Genomic DNA, 15,554 nt, shown 5'->3' with positions numbered 1-15,554 from the left:
TTGGATACAAGAGATGAACTAGGGTTTGAGAGGAGATGGTGCTGGTGAAGATGTTGATGGAGATTGACCCCCTCCCGATGAGAGGATCGATGGTGACGATTTCCCCCTCCTAGAGGGATGTTTCCCCGGCAGAACAGCTCCGTCGGAGCCCTAGATTGGTTCTGGCAAGGTTCCGCCTTGTGGCGGCGGTGTTTCGCCCCGAAAGCTTGCTTATGATTTTTTTCCAGGGTAAAAGACTTCATATAGCAGAAGATGGGCACCGGAGGCCTGCCAGGGGGCCTACGAGGCAAGGGGGTGCGCCCAGGGGGTAGGGCGCGGCCCCCACCATCATGGACGGTGGGTGGCCCCCCTCTAGGATTTTCTTCACTCAGTATTTTTTATTAATTCCAAAAATAACTTTTGTGGAGTTTAAGGACTTTTGGAGTTGTGCAGAATAGGTCTCTAATATTTGCTCCTTATCTAGCCCAGAAGTCCAGCTGCCGGCATTCTCCCTCTTCATGTAAACCTTGTAAAATAAGAGAGAAAAGGCATAAGTATTGTGACATAATGAGTAATAACAGCCCATAATGCAATAAATATCAATATCAAAGCATGATGCAAAATGGACGTATCAGACTACACTAAACAAGCCATAGTCAAGTAAGCGATATAGTGAAAGCACGAAGACTATCAACAGCTAGGTAGTATGGATCGGGATGGAAGATAGTATGAAGCCAAACAGTAAACGGTCTTCACACACTGAAGTTAATGAGATCAGGCAAAAGGGCAAAGACTTCACAAAGACAAACTGTAAGTAAAGAGAGAGGTGAAGGATAGAACCAGTTGCTTGGAGAGGACAAGGGATTTGTTGGACCAGTTCCAGTTGATGCGACAACTGTACGTCTGGTTAGGGAGGCTGAGATTCAACTCAGAAGACCGCGTCTTCACCTTATTCCCCTTGAGCTAAGAACACTTAGTCCTCGCCCGATCACTCTGGTAAGTCTTCAAGGTATACTTCCAAACCTTCACAGATTTCGTTCACCGACAATCCACAATAATTCTTGGATGCTCAGAACGCGACGCCTAACCGGCTGGAGGATTCACAGTCCTCAAGTGTAATAAGTCTTCAAATCACGCGGACAGAAAGACTTCAGTGATGCCTAACACTCTTTGGCTCTGGGTGTTTTGGGTTTTGTCCTCGCAAGAATTTCTCTCTCAAAGGCTTCGGAGGTGGGTTGCTCTCAAATGACAAAAATCATGCACTAACTTGGAGCAGCCACCAATTTATGATGTAGGGGGTGGGCTATTTATAGCCAGGAGGCAAGCTGACCTGATTTTTCCAAAATGACCCTGGGTCACTATGGAACTGACACGTGTCCAATGGTCAGATTTCAAACACACGCGACAGCTTAGTTTGGGCTACAAGCAAAGCTGACTCATCCAGCTCTGGATAAGATTTGCTCTCATTGTCTTCACTCGAAGACATAGGATTTGGTTGAGCATCACTTTAGTCACTCTGAATTTGTTCACTTGGACCCCACTTAACAGTACGATGGTTCCTATGACTCAACAAAGAAGAAAAGGAAATTACGAAACAACTATGTCTTCGCACTCCATAGTCTTCATGCGATGTCTTCTCTTGTCATAGTCTTCAATGTGAATATCTTCACAGACCACCTTGTCTTCAATGTCTTCACACATTTTTAGGGGTCATCTCTGGTAGGTAAACCAAATCAATATGGGACTACTACCTGTGTTATCCTACAATTCTCACAAACACATTAGTCCCTCAACCAAGTTTGTCGTCAATACTCCAAAACCAACTAGGGGTGGCACTAGATGCACTTACAATCTCCCCCTTTTTGGTGATTGATGACAAACTGGTTGAAGTTTTCAACAGGGATAAAAGTATGTGAAAGTTTAGTGTTGTGAAGATATATCGACTCCTTGGCAGGCTCGGGGTAGATGGCTTCAACTGATAGATCAACCTTAGGCAGAAAGACAAGATGGTTGCATGCTAAAGGCTGATAGTTGACAGTAGAATAAAGTTTGATTAGGCGCATCACCCATGGAGCATAGAACTTCAGGCCAAACAGATCAATCCCGGATGCAGCAAGTTGTCTGATGAAGAAATCCTGGGAGTTGAATCTGATGCCATTGACAATATAGAATACCAAAATCTTCATAGTGCCTTCAAGTTTGGCTTCAGAAGAATATCCCTTGATTGGCCATAGAGTATGCCTCAGTATATGATAGACTGTGTGGGGCAAGTACTCGAGGTCCTGGACAAAGAATTCCTTGGGGTATTCTGCATCTTGAGGCAATGGATTCATCATGCTGAGCATCTGACTCATATTGGGTTGAGGCCTCTAAAAAATGCTCTGCAGTCCTTCTATGTGGCGCTGACAACCAGGCTCGTACAATTCACGTGGAGTGGGCAGGGAGGTAAGCTCGATGATGTCTTGACCTTTAGCTTCATGGTGCACATCACCTATCATCCACTCGAGGATCCATGTCTTTGGATCCCGATTGTAGCCACGAATGTGAAGAGTAGCATAGAACTGCAGTAGAAGCTCTTCATTCTAGTGCTCTTTGGCTATGACAAATTCCAGAAGGCCAGCATCCCAAAAGCAGTCCAGAGCTTCTTCAAGACAGGGGAGCCCAGCAATAGCTTCACAATCAAGACGCATGTGAGGAAAGATTCTCTCTTGATTGTAGAGGACACATGAGTAATAGTTGCGCTGTTGATGGCTCCAGAAGCGATTTGAAGAGATCTTTGGCTTCGAGTATGGATTCTTGTCACTGTCAAAGAAGGTATTGTGTGCTCTGAGGTTGTTGGCACTAAAAGATCCTGGTGATGTAGCAGCACCTGGAAGCCTTGGCAGCCCGGGCTTTGGCTTATGAACCTGTGGTCGCTGCTGCACATGATAATCATATTGCGGTCCGGGACTAGTGGGAGGAACCAGGATTGGCCAGCGAATTGTGACCAACTCCCCCTCATGATTGTAAGATGTTTCCATAGTATGATTCCTTGAGGGAGGAACAACGCCGTCAGTGGGGACCAGCGTCACAGAAGCTTCAGGATTCACATTAGCTTCATGCACAACATTGGCTTCAGGCTCCACATGATCTTTAGCCAAGACATGGTCGTTTGTGGCAGCCTCATTGTTCTCAACCTCCATATGGTCAACGACCGGATGGTCTTGCACAATCACATTCTCCTCGAGAATGACTTGATCTAGGGCAGGGGGTGTGGCAACTATCTCTTCTCTTCTTTCTCTTTCTTCTTCATCGGCTGATGCAGTCGGAATGTCTTCAGAAGCTTTGGCTTCAGACTCTGGAACCGTCGCAGAAGGATTTTCTTCAGGGAACACTTGACGTGCCACTGAACTGGATTGTTGTGATCTTCTTCTGGGATGATTTACATGGAGACCGATGGCCTGAGACCTTTGCGAAGCCATTGGAACATGGGCGACACCTTTGGCGATGGAGTGGTCTCCATGTAGTTGTTGTCATTCACCACTGGGTTGGTGACTTGCACTGGTGGAGTGCGGGGTGTTTCATCATGAACTGGGGTTTCTTCTTGCAGGCGCTCAGCCCATGAATCATCTTGAGCAATTGGCATCAATGGACGACCAATGCTGATGCATTCGCTGCTCGTTGGAGCAGGCGATGATATCAACTGATGCTCGAGTTGAGGAAGGACTTCATCATCAAAAACATTGTCTTCCTGACCAATGTCTTCAGATGCATTGGGGTCAACAGCTGGAACTTGTTCTCCTTCATGAGCCTCTGTGGAAGCAGGCTGGTGGAGTACAACACATCGTTCTTGATTTGTGGCAGCAGGAGGAGAAACTGAGATGGGTTCAACAATGAGTGGCTGAGAGGCCACAACATGCTCTTTTCTTGAAGACTTAGTTTCCTTAGTCTTCAACTTATTCTTGGAAGGGGCATCATCAGATGCGTCCTTGTGCTTGCACTTCTTGGCTTCGGCTTCAACTGCCCTTGTTTTCTTCAGTTCTGAAGCTGCTGAGGGGACCTTAGGCTTCGAGCCTGTCATACTGGCAGGGAAGACAATGTGAGGTTCTTCCTACCTTGGTGCAGTTTGGGTCTCAGCAGGCTTCTTCTTCTTGGCAGCCATCCTGGGATCGATGCCAGGGCGCCCAAGAGCTTTTCGCTTCTCAGCTTCATTGTGGGCTTGAACGCATTTCTCAGTGAGATACTTCATGCGCTCGCGTGAGCCTTTAGCTTCAGTGCGCTTCTTGTGGAATTCCTCCTTGAGGTCGTGCAACATCTTCTTGAAGATTTGAACGTCTGCCACGCTGAGCTTGGCCATGTTCTTCTTGAAGTGAGCCTTCTCATAATCAATCTTGTTTTTCAGCTGAACAATCTTCTGAGCCAAGGCCAATTCACCATCAATGGCTCCATGGAAGGTGACGCTGATGTCCACAAGGAGTTGAAGATCATCAATACTGATGTCCTGGTTGTCGAACCACTCATCGATGAGGTTATTCAGAATATCAACATCAAAGAGGGGCAGATCATTGAAGATTTTTGCCTCTTGCTTGCTCTTGATAAGCATTTCCAGAGCATCATCACCGAGATCTTCATCACTGGACAGATCAATGGCTTCATCTTCGTTGCGCAGAACAGCAAACGGAGTCAGAGGTTGCCCAGTGGCCTTCTTGGGCAATGGCTTCTTGGTCCTCTTGGACACGCGAGATAAGTCTTCAGACTGCACACTGAATTCAGGTGGTGCAGTCTTCAGAGTCTTCCTTGTTGAAGCTTTTGGTGAAGAAGATGGCTTTGAAGCTTTTGCCTTCTTCTTCTTTTTCTCCTTTGGAGGTGAGGGAGCATCATCAGAATCAGCTTCTCCCACAGATTGCTCCACAGCTGCCCTCTGGGCAGCAATGTGAGATAGAAGCCCATCAAAATTGGCGAAGGGGCCAATTCTGTTCTCATTAGCTTCACGTGTCCCATCGGATCTTGGAGCGGAGGGGCCAGCATTGAAGTTGAGGCCGAATTCCTTGTGGTTCTTGGCAGCCGAATCTTTAGCAAATTGATAGTTGCGCTTGAACAGATTGTTGTCGCGACACCATAACAGAGAAGATGGGTCGGCAGCTTCAGGCTGTGGTCCTCTAACCATGCATGGATAGAATTTCCGCTCAATGGCTTCAGCCTTGCTCTTTGGCACCAAGCCATGGTAGAGGTAGTCACCCCATGGCCGCTTGATGGCATTCTTTTCAGCGTATTCAGGTGTGACGAACCTGTACTTGAACCATTCCTCAGCCTAGTATCTTCGAATCCACTGAATCCAGTTCTTACGTTGATTGTAGTTTTCTTCAAGATATGACTTGTACTGCTCATACAGATCCGGAGGCAGATTGAGTGCAGTATTGCCACGGTGTTGCCTGCCACCCTTGCATGCAAACTTCTGTGAAGCCATAATATTTAGACTGATAGGCTTCAGCACAGTGAATGGCTTCCGTCTGCTGGTCAAACAAGAACTGGCTTCAGGTGATTCAGTGTGATGCTGTAAGTATTCCGCAAATGAATGCAGACTATGAGAACCAAGGGATTCTCCCACGGACATGTACCTGTGATAGCATTAGAGATGCGAGGGAAGGGGAAGAGGTCATATGCATTCTCAGGAGATTTTGAAGATAAATCAGTATAGAAGACGTTGACCTCATGGTGCAAAGACATTCACTTATTTGGAGAGAGTTGGTTCCAGATTTGTACAAATCCATGAATAAGTACAAGTGAGGACTCTAACTAGTTATGAAGCATAAGTGAATATACTTGGCATGGTATGAGATGCAGATGAGAACAAATCCAGATTTGGAAGTGAAGAAATCACTTTTGGTTGAAGTGGACGGATTTGATAGATCTAAACGGTAGTAAAAAGTAAGATTTAATTACTGCGGACGAACTACTAGACGGGTTGGAAGAGAAGTCGAGCAGTTCAATCTCCCGCGCCCTAACTTGGCGGCGGAAGACACCTACGGCGGCGGCGAAGAGGACTAGGTCTGCGGCCGGGGTGAGGACGTCGTCGAAGAGGTCGCGACAGCTAAGCGCTTCGTCTCCAGTGTTGACGCGAGCTAGCGGAGGCGCTAGTGTTTGTGCGAGGTGGTGAGGTGGAAGAACAGATATTGACCGCACAGGTGAGTATTTATAAGAAGGAGGAGGGCGGCACAGCGCAATTACGCAGGTGCCCCTGGCGGTTCACATCTGAGAGACACGTGGCATGCATGCAACTCAATGAAAGTTGTTCCATGTTCCCACGCATGCCTGGATTGTCGGGTGGTCGTTCCGGGTTCTCCGGTTTTCAGGCAATAGGATACATCATTAAAACAGATTTAAATGTTTGTCAGATTGTCCTCTGCTAACAAGGACTCAAAGAAGACAATCGACAGGTTTCAATAGAATGCATATGATTTGGACAGATAGAATTGAGGTAGAAGCACAGCATAGGTTAGGGTCCGATCACATTCACTTAGATCAATAAAGATTCAAGAATGAAGACATAGCTATAAGTGAATGTTGTAGAGGACAGAACACAAATATATATTTGTAAGCCAACTCAACATTGTGAAGATAAATCAAGAAGACAAATCAATGTTGAAGACAAACCAAATGCGAAGACTGTGCAACCATAACGCCAAGAGAAACACTTCAGTAAGAATTTGGTGGTGGCGTTACCCACCGTATAGGAAGTATTAGACCTAGACATGGCGCAATTATCGTGGCGCTCCAAAGTCAAATTCCACATTAATGTATTCACACTCAGAGGGTAAGTCTTCATTGATTGAAGATATAGGTTACTTCTTGGGTTGCACATCTAAGTCGTCAACATGCATAAGCGTTAGGATGTGTGTCCAATTACAGGACATTTGAGGATTCTAAGATATTTAGCTCACACCGCAACTTGCAAAACCTTTTCTCATCCAACGGCTTAGTGAAGATATCTGCCAATTGCTCTTCAGTGTTGACATGAATGATATCAATGTCTTCCTTGTTGACATGATCTCTGAGAAAGTGATGACGGATCTGAATGTGCTTTGTATTCGAGTGCTGAACTGGATTCTTGGAAAGCTTGATGGTGCTTTCATTGTCCCAGAAGAGTGGTACATTCTTCATGTTGATGCCATAGTCCTTGAGAGTTTGCTTCGTCCATAGAAGCTGAGCACAGCATGATCCAGCAGCAATGTATTCAGATTCAGCAGTGGAGAGTGATACACAGTTCTGCTTCTTTGAAGACCAACAGACAAGTGATCGACCGAGAAAGTGACATGTTCTTGAAGTGGACTTGCGATCAACCTTGTCACCAGCATAATCAGCATCAGAATATCCAATTAGATCAAATGTTGAGCCCTTTGGATACCATAATCCTATCGTTGGGGTGTAAGCCAAATATCGAAGTATTCGCTTCACCGTTAGGTGATGCGACTCCTTTGGTGCCGCTTGGAATCGGGCACACATGCAAACGCTAAGCATTATATCTGGCCTAGATGCACATAAGTAAAGTAAAGAACCAAGCATGGAGTGGTATACCTTTTGATCGAACTCTTTACCATTGTCGTCAGGACCTAGATGGCTTTTGGTTGGCATTGTTGTCGTGTATCCTTTGCAGTCTTGCATTCCAAACTTCTTCAAGCAATCTTTGAGGTATTTCTCTTGTGATATGAAGATGCCATTCCTCTGCTGATGGATTTGAAGACCAAGGAAAAACTCCAACTCACCCATCATGGACATCTGATATTGCTCTTGCATCATGTGCCCAAACTCATCACTATATCTTTTGTCAGTGCAGCCGAAGATAATGTCATCCACATAGATTTGACACACAAACAGTTCACTATCATATGTCTTTGTGAAGAGTGTCGGATCTAGAGAACCAAGTTTGAAGCCTTTGCTCTTCAAGAAGTCTTTGAGAGTGTCATACCAAGCGCGAGGAGCTTGTTTGAGGCCGAGCTTGTATACCATATCAGGATGTTTTGGATCTTCGAAGCCAGGTGGTTGTGCAACATACACTTCTTCTTCAATTTTGCCATTGAGAAAGGCACTCTTCACATCCATTTGGTATAGAAGGATGTTGTGATGGTTGGCATAGGCTAGCAGTATGTGAATGGCTTCAAGCCTTACCACGGGAGCAAATGTTTCATCAAAGTCAATTCCTTCTATTTGAGTGTAGCCTTGAGCAACTAGACGAGCCTTGTTTCTGACAACTTGACTATGCTCATCTTGTTTGTTGTGATAGATCCATTTGGCGCCAATGATATTGTGCTTGCAAGGATCAGGATGCTTGACCAGTTCCCATACATTGTTCAGCTCGAGCTGATGAAGCTCTTCTTGCATAGCTTGAATCCATTCAGGTTCCAGAAAGGCTTCAACAACTTTCTTGGGTTCAGATATAGAGACAAATGCAAAGTGCCCATAGAAATTTGCTAGTTGTGTTGCTCTTGAACGAGTGAGTGGACCAGGTGCATTGATTCTATCAATTATCTTCTCAATTTGTACTTCATTTGCAACACGGGGATGAGCTGGACGAAGATTTTGCCCTTGCAGATCATTGTCTTCAGCTTCAGCATTGACTTCAGGCTGAGTGTCGTGTGTCGGCGTTCTGGGAACAGGGGTACCCAGACTTGCCTGCCTGTGGCCTGTGGCGTGGCTCAAGTAGGGGGGCCACTGCGGCCCATCTTCATCGACACAAGCTCAAGGCCCTCGCGAGGGGCCAAGCCTCACAGGGCGGACGACAGGAAGCTTCCTCAGGCACAGCCTCGCCAGGCTAGCTCGCGAGGAGGCGGAGATATCAAGGCAGGGTACCTCACGAGGTGCCCGTGACGCAAGCCATGACGATCAAGACCAGGCAAGCGCCAGGCGGGCGCCGGCCTGGGCAGTGTCCTTGTTTCCCCTTTGGTGCAAAGGGGGCAAACGCAGGCCAAGGCATCAGGCAAAGGATACCATTTCGGTGCAACAAGACCAAGACCAGCAGAACGGCGGGATGGAGGTCATCGTGGAGCCCAGGAAGGCGTCATCGTCACAGCCTTTGGCAGGCGAGGACCAACTTTAGTCGGGATAAGTGTACTAGATGTTCCCTTCAAAATGGCCAATTGTTGGCGCCCTTCCCGCTCAATATTTGGGAAGAGGACCAGGGCCTTGCTCTATAAATAGGTCTAGCCACCACAGTGGGAAGGCATCTAGAAACAAGATAGGCATCTCGAACCGATCCCTCGAAAGGGACAACACCACCACAAGAACACCCCTCACGAGGCTGTTCTTCCCTTGTATTGTTCATCATCAGCCCCAGAGGCAATCCACCACGCCACAAACTAGAGTAGGGTATTACACCACAATGGTGGCCCGAACTAGTATAAACCTTGCGTCCCTTGTGTTGTTCTTCGTGTAGTTTAGATCTCTTGTGAGGCGATGAGATGTGAGTAGGTAGGGGGAGTGATCTCCGTGCGCACCCTAGAGTTCGAACCTCAAGGGTCTGCCGGAACCCGTAATTCGACATTTGGCGTGCCAGGTAGGTGTGTGCCGGAATCTTGCCTTCCGCCGCCTTGTGTTTCGCCGTCCGTCACATCCATGTCTGACACTCGTCGAGCCCGCGCCGAGCGCCGGGCAGCCCTCTCCACCCGCGTCGCCCAGACGGCGCCCGTCGGCGGATGCCCCCATTGTTCCCCGTCACCTGCCGCCAACGCCGCCACCGGCCCGGCAGGGAACAAGCAGCAGGACTCGTCCCTGCACCCTTCGGTGCGGCGAGAGGGCCGCACCGCCACCCCATCGCTAACTCTAGCCATTTCGTCCTCCCATGCCCGTCGCGCCCCCGCGGACGCGCACGCCGCACTGCTCCTGGCGCGAGAGCTCCTGCACTACCGTCCCGTCGACGACCTCTACGAGGACTAGCTCACCCGCATCACCGAGCTCGTCAGCGCTGCAGGGGCTCTCCTATGCCCTCTCTCTCTCGCTGCCTCGCCCTCCACCCTGCACAGGAGGCGTGGATCAGGAGGTGCCTCCGCCACCTCCTCCCCAAGAAGGTGCCCTAGCCCCATGGTGTGTGGCTCCAGCACGAGACCCACCGCGTCTAGTGCCCGGGCGACAAGACAGGAGCTGCCAGGAGATCCCTCGCCCCCAAGAAGCTGTCCGCGTGCTCCCTGCACCGGCACGTCATGACCGCGCTCCTGCTCCGGCGCGCCAAGACCCCGCGCTGCTCCTAGCGGCAGCACATGCAGACCTCCAAGATCAAGCCCTTCGTTACCAAAGGCCCCCTATGGCCACTACGGGATGCCGCGCCTTCACCGCCGAGCTACGCAACGTAGCTTGGACGGGCAAGTTCAAACCCGACCTGCCTCCACGCTACGACGACACGGCTGACCCTGCGGAGTTCCTCCAGCTCTACGAGCCAGGCATCGAGGGCGCCAACGGGGACGAGAAGGTCATGGAGAACTGGTTTCCCATGGCGCTCAAGGACGGTGCCCGCACCTAGCTCCTGAACCTGGCTCCTGGCATGATTTCCTCTTGGGACGAGATGCGCACCCGCTTCATCGCCAACTTCCAAGGTACTCGCGACCGGCCCCCGGCCATGAGCGACCTTCTCCGCATCAAGCAACAGCCAGGAGAGACCTTGCAGAAGTACATCTAGCGTTTCAACAACGCTCGCCTCAAGATCCCCAGGGTGACTAAGGAAGCCATCCTCTCAGCCTTCTCTGACGGCGTGCGTGACATCAAGATGAAGGAAAGCTAGCGATCCATGAAGACCTGTGCACATCCCTAGAGCTGTTCAACTTGGTGACCAAATGCGCCAGGGCTGAGGAAGGGCGTCTCTCCCTCCTCGAGCTTCCGGCTGCCGATCCAGAAGAGAAGAAGCCCAAGGCCAAGGACGTGAAGCGCAAGGGGGCTGTTGTGCTTGCAGCAGAGCCAGACACCAAGCAAGGCAGGGATCAGCCTGAGTCATCCAACGGAAGCCGATACTGCGTGTACCACGACCTCCACACCCACAACACCAACGAATGCCAAGAGCTCAGGGCCGTGCGAGATGGGCGTATCGGCCGATGCCCCAAGCGCAACGACCGGGGCTATGGCCGAGGAGGAGGAAGAGGTGGAGGATGATGTGAAGATTGTGGCCCTCGCCAAGGGTGGCGCGACCGACCTTGCGAGGACCGCTGGCAGGACTAGCCTCGCGAGGGAAGTTGGAGGGATCAGCCTAGTGAGGATCGCCCTGAAGGCAACGCGGGCCTCCCTCATCTGCCACCTCCACCAAGAAGGAATGAAGACCATCACCAGGACGAAGGAGCTGGGGGCTTCCAGGAGTCGCGTGCAATCGCTTGCATCTTGGGCGGCGCTCAAGCCCCAGCCTCTCAGCGCATCTTCAAGCAGTTTGCTTGCGAGGTGAATGCAGTCCTCCCCAGGCTTGAAACCACACGCCCTCTCAGGTGGTCAGCATGCGCTATCACGTTCAGCTCAGCAGATCAGCTCAAGTGCGCAGCCATGGCCGGGGTCCTCCCGATGCTTTGCTCCCCAATCATCAGCAATGTGCAAGTCACCAAGACCCTCATCGATGGTGGAGCAGGACTCAACGTCCTATCCGTCGAGACATTCAACAATCTCCAAGCGCCATACGATCAGCTTCAGCCAACCAAGCCTTTCTCAGGAGTCACTGATGGTTCCACCATTCCAATAGGGCAAGTCCGCCTCCCTGTCACCTTTGGGCAGCGCAACAACTACCGCACCGAGCTCATTGACTTCGACGTCGCCCACATTCGCCTGCCATACAATGCCATCCTCGGGTACCCAGCCCTAGCCAAGTTCATGGCAGTGACTCACCATGACTACAATGTCCTGAAGATGCCAGAAAGCGGTGGAGTCATCACGGTGCCATGTGAGGAAAGGGATGCGGTGTGTTCTCTCAAACGTGCTTTTCAAGCCGCAGCAGCCGAGCACCCAGATCATAGTTGTGGAAGACTCCTCGAGACAGTCCCTAAGAAGAAGAAGGCATCACCTGGTCAGGACCCTCGGGAGGTAGGCCCCTCCAGTGGCGTCGTGTCAGGATCCGTGCCCGCCCAAGGGGTGCCTCCTTCTGTCGCATAGGAAGGCGCGCTCGGCGCCCTCCTCAGGCAAGGCTCATGGACTCTCTCCTGGAGGGCCACTGACTTTGCCAAGGTCACGAGGGAGGCGCTCGGGCACCATTTGGAGGCAGGTTTCAAAGCACGTTTTCCTCAGGAAGGAACAAGGCAAGGAGGGCCAAGCCCTCGGGAGTTCATCGCGAGAAGCATTCAGGAGCTGCAGGAGTCAAGAGTCATGAGTGGCAACCGCCTCTTACCTGCCGTAGCTCCCCATCCAGGCGAAGATGGCGGGCTGCGCGTTTGCATCGACGTACCAGGGCTCAACCGAGCCGCATCTCAAGAGCGCCTCTGGCCCTCGCGCGTGGGGCATTGTGAGGGTCCACCTCACAGCTATGTTCGCATGCCCTTCGACCTGCCGAACATAGTTGCCTCTCACCAGCGCCTGTTGAGGAGTATTCTGGAGGCTCATGAGGTCAGGCATTCCGTAGTCCTGGCAGAGATGGAGATGGCCCTTGAAGAGCCACCTGCGCCCCCGGAGCCTCCCAAGGCTCCTGGGCCTGGGGGCTCGTAAGGGTCGGCTTCCGCAGCGCGCCGTCGGCTACCTCAGCATTCCTTTGTCTCCGACATTATTAGGTGACACACTTCGAGTTTCATTTTCAGCTGGGAGCACCCCCAGGGCTGCATCATTCCCAGGCCACGTGGGTCCGTCCCTGCGGCATGTATTTCTTTTGTTCATGTCTTCAGGTTACTTTGTTGGGGGCGCCCCTCGGGCTGCATTATCCCCAAGCTGCTCGGGCCTGACCCAGCGACATGTATCCTTTTCGCATCTGTTCAGGTCGTGCATTTGACCCGCTATGATTATTGCTTGATGCCTGGGATGGCGCCCTTCTTCCCTCATGCCAACCGCTTGCACGTTAAAAGGGGGTACCTGAGCATCGCGACTCATGGACTCTTACTGGCTCTCCATCCCTCACCTCCTGGCCTTGTCCATGGCATCGCGACCTAGCATACCAGCGATGGCTGAGGTCGCTCGAGGGTCGGGACCTGAGGACGTAGAGCGTTGGCATCTAATTAATTTTGCAGGAGCACATTACAAATAAAGGCCCAGAGCCAGGCGCAACCCGCCTTGAGGTAGGGCCCCGTGAGTCCCGCGGCTGGCTCACGGATGCCCAGATACACCTCGTCAAGCCCTACCGTGCCAGCCACGTGTCAGGGTGGGGCTGTACACGCCCCAGGGGCTCCTCCCGGAGGGGAGCCCCCTCCCACGCACCAGTGGAAGCACCATGCTCCGTGCTGGCTGATGACACTGCCGAGGAGCGGCTATGCCCGTACACATACGGAAGCGCTATGCTCCGCGCTGGTGATAAACAACTGATGGTGGCCGATGGCCGCATCAACCTCAGGGAGCCCAGAGCTCAGTGTCCGACCCCATCGTAACGCCTACCCTTGGGAGTGCCACGCAAGGGGGCTGGGCACGGGGGCTGCACCCGGGCCACGCTCGGGCGCATGCCACCCAGCCAGGCCCCTCGGGCCTGGTTCATCGCGCGCCCCTCCCCGAGCGGAGCCAAGGTACGAAGGTCGTTTGCGCGTCAAGGGGGACTCCTAAGCATCGCGACTCAGGAACCTAACTGGTCACATAGCCCCTCACTCCTTGGTCCCATCCTGGTTTCCAGTCGGGGCTAATGGCGGCTGAGGTATGCGCGGGGCCGGGCCCTGCCGACGTAGAACGGTAGTTTCAATCCTATGCCTCCCCTCCCTACTTGCTGTTTGCGCGTCAAGGGGGACTCCTGAGCATCACGACTCAGGAGCCTAACTGGTCACGTAGCCCCTCACTCCTTGGTCCCGTCCTGGTTTCCGGTTGGGGCTAACGGCGGCTGAGGTACGCGCGGGGCCGGGCCCTGCCGACGAAGAACACAGGCAAGTAGGAAGGAAAAGTGCAAATTTCAAGGAATTCAAAAGCAAATATTACAATCCATAGGTTGTTTTCACAATGCCAAACACAAGTTTAAACGCCTCCACGAGGCATGATGCATGTTGCAGGAACTAAAACAGGGCAGAAGCCGCGGAGGGGTTACTTTCTGGCGGTGTCATCGTTGGTGGTGGAGTTGCGCTGGGCGGCTCCACCTCCCGAAGCCCCAGGGTTGGCAGCATCTCACCTTGGCGTGGTGCTGAAGGCGCGGAACCTCGCCAGCAGGGCATCCACTCGACCCTTCACTGCCTCAGCAACGGCAGCGGAAAGTTCGCCGCTCGCAGGCTCCATCAGGCTGTCAAGATCGACGTTGGGGTCGCGAAGATAGACGTGGGTGAAGACACGCACTAGCGCTGCAGAAGAAAGGACACGCGCCTCGGCCTCGTCCGTGGGGCCAAGGTCGTCCGCGACATCCTCAAGTGCGCGGACCAAGAAGGGAAGTAACTTGGCGGGGCCATCCTCGGCGCCAGCTAGCGGCTTTTCCAGGCCGTCATCATATAGTGTCTTCAGCGAGGCGCGAGCCCTCTCCTCCAGCTGCGCGAAGGCCACACGGTCCTCGGCCAGGACCCTCGCCTTGCTGTCCAGCTTGATCCTCTCCGCCTCCAACGCCTGCTCCCGCGCCTCCAACCGGCCACGACGTTCATCAAGCTCGGCGTCCCGGTCCTTGACAGCAGCTTCTCGAGTCTGCATCTCCTTCTCCTTCTCCTGGCAGTCATGGACCTCCTTGGCGAGCTTGTCATGCAGGCCTTGCAGCTCGCCCTCCAGTGCCTTGTAACGGCCTCGGACACCCTTAGCCTCACCCAAGGCGGCGTCGCGAGCGGCCTTGGCTTGGAGGATGGCCCGCTTCTCCTCATCACAGGCCGTCATGGCCCGGCTCAGCGCTGCTCGGACGAAGGCATCGGAGCGGACCCAGCCAGAGGCCAACTCCAGGCGCCCGACCACCAGGCGGGGGTCGGCACCCTGGAGATCTTCTCATAGCCGGTCTAGCTCGGCAGCAGCACGATCCAAGACAGTGGAAGGATTCGGGGAAACGGCGGTTGGCGGAGTAGGAAGAGAAGACGACATCGTGATCACGACGTCAAGCATCAGGGCCTTCTGAGCCCTAGCGGCCGCAATGGTGGCATCGGGCATGGACACCTCAGGAGTCGCCTGGGGCACGGGGGCTGGGCCCATGCCGGCGCGCCCCGCCTGGCCTCGCAAGGATGACCGGGCAGGGAAGGCTCAAGCCTCGTCGCCTCCTTCCCCCACGGACGGAGGCATTGCCCCAAGCGAGGCCTCTAGGGCCCCTTTCAGTCTTTTCGCTGCAGGCACCAGCCTAGCCAAAGGACGCAGATGTCAAGACTCGGCAACAAAAGCAAGAAGCAAAATGAAAGTCAGGCACTTACCGGTGGTCGCTCATGGACTCAAGCAGCCTCCGACCAAACTTGAAGCCTAAAAGTCGACTGCTGGGGTCAGCCTCAGGAGACTCGATAGCAGGGGGCACGTCAGAGGAGTTGTAACTGGCTTCAGGCCGCCTTGGAGCTGGAGCAGACCCACGGGGA

Source organism: Triticum dicoccoides, chromosome 3B (assembly GCF_002162155.2).
Source record: "Triticum dicoccoides isolate Atlit2015 ecotype Zavitan chromosome 3B, WEW_v2.0, whole genome shotgun sequence".
NCBI classification, from domain to species: domain Eukaryota; kingdom Viridiplantae; phylum Streptophyta; class Magnoliopsida; order Poales; family Poaceae; genus Triticum; species Triticum dicoccoides.
Note: the sequence above shows the minus strand (reverse complement) of the source record.